Source organism: Procambarus clarkii, chromosome 40, assembly GCF_040958095.1.
Source record: "Procambarus clarkii isolate CNS0578487 chromosome 40, FALCON_Pclarkii_2.0, whole genome shotgun sequence".
Taxonomy (NCBI): domain Eukaryota; kingdom Metazoa; phylum Arthropoda; class Malacostraca; order Decapoda; family Cambaridae; genus Procambarus; species Procambarus clarkii.
The window spans coordinates 33,536,693-33,539,264 of NC_091189.1; positions in this window are offsets into that span (position 1 = coordinate 33,536,693).

A 2,572-nucleotide genomic window follows, 5' to 3' on the forward strand; every position below is an offset into this window, starting at 1 on the left:
GCAAGCAAATAATATTTCAACGAGCAAAGATATTATTCAATAATCGATGTATATATAATCATTGGTATATTAATATAAATTAATGTATATCTATAAATTCAAATATCTGGTTTTCAGTCCAAGAATAGGTCAGATGTTTGGAGCTTACTTCACCCAATTTTTAGCAAAAAAGAAATGCTGGTAGCAAGGTCAAGTTAAAGTTAACATAAATTAAACGAGAGACACTTCATATGGTGCAAAAGTGACCCCCCAACGATGGATTATTGAATGTCACAATAACTAGACTTTAGTTTTTTGTTTGTCTGCAAAATTACAAAAAAAATCTATTATACTTTGCAGTAATAGCTTGTAAAATGTATTCATGACATCATTCTTCCACAATTTTCCCATACCCGCCCCCCATGTTGTTTCGTGAATGTCAGTCCTCTTTACACACATTATAAGCCACTTTAGATTGGTACCAGCGGAAAGAGAGAGAGAGAGAGAGAGAGAGAGAGAGAGAGAGAGAGAGAGAGAGAGAGAGAGAGAGAGAGAGAGAGAGAGAGAGAGAGAGAGAGAGAGAGAGAGAGAGAGAGAGAGAGAGAGAGAGAGAGAGAGAGAGAGAGAGAGAGAGAGAGAGAGAGAGAGAGAGAGAGAGAGAGAGAGAGAGAGAGAGAGAGACAGACAGACAGAGACAGAGACAGAGACAGAGAGAGAGAGAGAGAGAGAGAGAGAGAGAGAGAGAGAGAGAGAGAGAGAGAGAGAGAGAGAGAGAGAGAGAGAGAGAGAGAGAGAGACAGAGACAGAGACAGAGACAGAGACAGAGAGAGAGAGAGAGAGAGAGAGAGAGAGAGAGAGAGAGAGAGAGAGAGAGAGAGAGAGAGAGAGAGAGAGAGAGAGAGAGAGAGAGAGAGAGAGAGAGAAAGACAGAGAGAGACAGACAGACAGAGAGACAGAGAGTGAGAGTGAGAGTGAGAGAGAGAGAGAGAGAGAGAGAGAGAGAGAGAGAGAGAGAGAGAGAGAGAGAGAGAGAGAGAGAGAGAGAGAGAGAGAGAGAGAGAGAGAGAGAGAGAGAGAGAGAGAGAGAGAGAGAGAGAGAGAGAGAGAGAGAGAGAGAGAGAGAGAGAGAGAGAGAGAGACAGACAGACAGACAGACAGACAGACAGACAGACAGACAGACAGACAGACAGACAGACAGACAGACAGACAGACAGACAGAAATACACATAGACAAAGAAAGACAGACAAACTAAACTTCAACTGGCCAACCAGCCTATGCCCCCTTCCCCATGCCCTCGATCAATACCGAAGCCCAATAGGCTCAACATGGTGCCGGTTCTTGCTGTTAATATCATCAATATCCTCACTCATTCTCATGCCACTTTCCGCAACACGTAGATTGATGACGACCACAAGAGTACGGCCAAAATAAAGGGTACTATGTGAAGTAGCAGCTCACAAACATAAATTTTTCCTAAGTTCCATCAAGTTAGGTCTTAGAGTCGAGGGTTATATGGCAAGAGTTCCGAGGACACATGGTCAAAGTTCAGCTGTTACTACATGTGGAGTACATTAAATTTAAATTTTGCCCCGAGGGGCGAGTTTATTGGGCAGCGCCACTCATCTTGTGAGTGAACATACCGCCATAGCAGAATGTACAACACTCCCCAATAGGAAGAAAACCCGCTGGGTTGTTCATCCTGTCACTGTTACCCAGACACAGCTGGGACTTGCTTAACTGTCTCAAGTGAACAGCTCCTCAAACAAGAAGATTAACATTTATCAACCCTTAAAAGCTTACGTTATCTTGCGGGTGCAAAATGGGGAAATCTTTTAAGAACAGTATCAATATTTGACAAATAGTGTTTTCCTAACTCAAACAATGTGGGGTTTATTATTCTACACATATTCCTAATGTCTCTCAGGTGTTCACATTCACGTAGATAGTGGTCAAGGCGGTGTCCATCACTCTCACCACAGATTCTGCAACTTCGCTGATCAACTGCTACTGGGTGTGGCTGTGGAGTACTGTGGAGTACATTTTACAGTACTACTGGGTGTGGCTGTGGAGTACATGTTACAGTACTACTGGGTGTGGCTGTGGAGTACATGTTACAGTACTACTGGGTGTGGCTGTGGAGTACTGTGGAGTACATGTTACAATACTACAGGGTGTGGCTGTGGGGTACATGTTGTCACAGTACTACAAGGAAGGAACACAGTGAGGAACTAAGCAAAGGAACCAATCACAACTGAGGAATAACAGTTGACCATACTCTAATAGACTACAGGTGGCAACGCTTCGTAACTCCTAGACCTGACAACCCTGTTAGATCATCCTGTTATGGAAGGAGGCCACCTGTCCTGTAGCCTACTCAGCCACCAACTCCCTCCATCCAGTTGATTCCTCTTCAATTCACATAACAAATTCTGGCAACGTCTCCCTCCCGAGAGGACCAGATATTATCACTGGTGACAGTGGAAGGCATCACTGTCATTCACTACATGATGGCTTTTTTATATTGGTACGTCATGAGCGTACAGTTTAAAGTACAGCAAAGAGCAAGCATAAGAAATATTGCCGGAACAACCG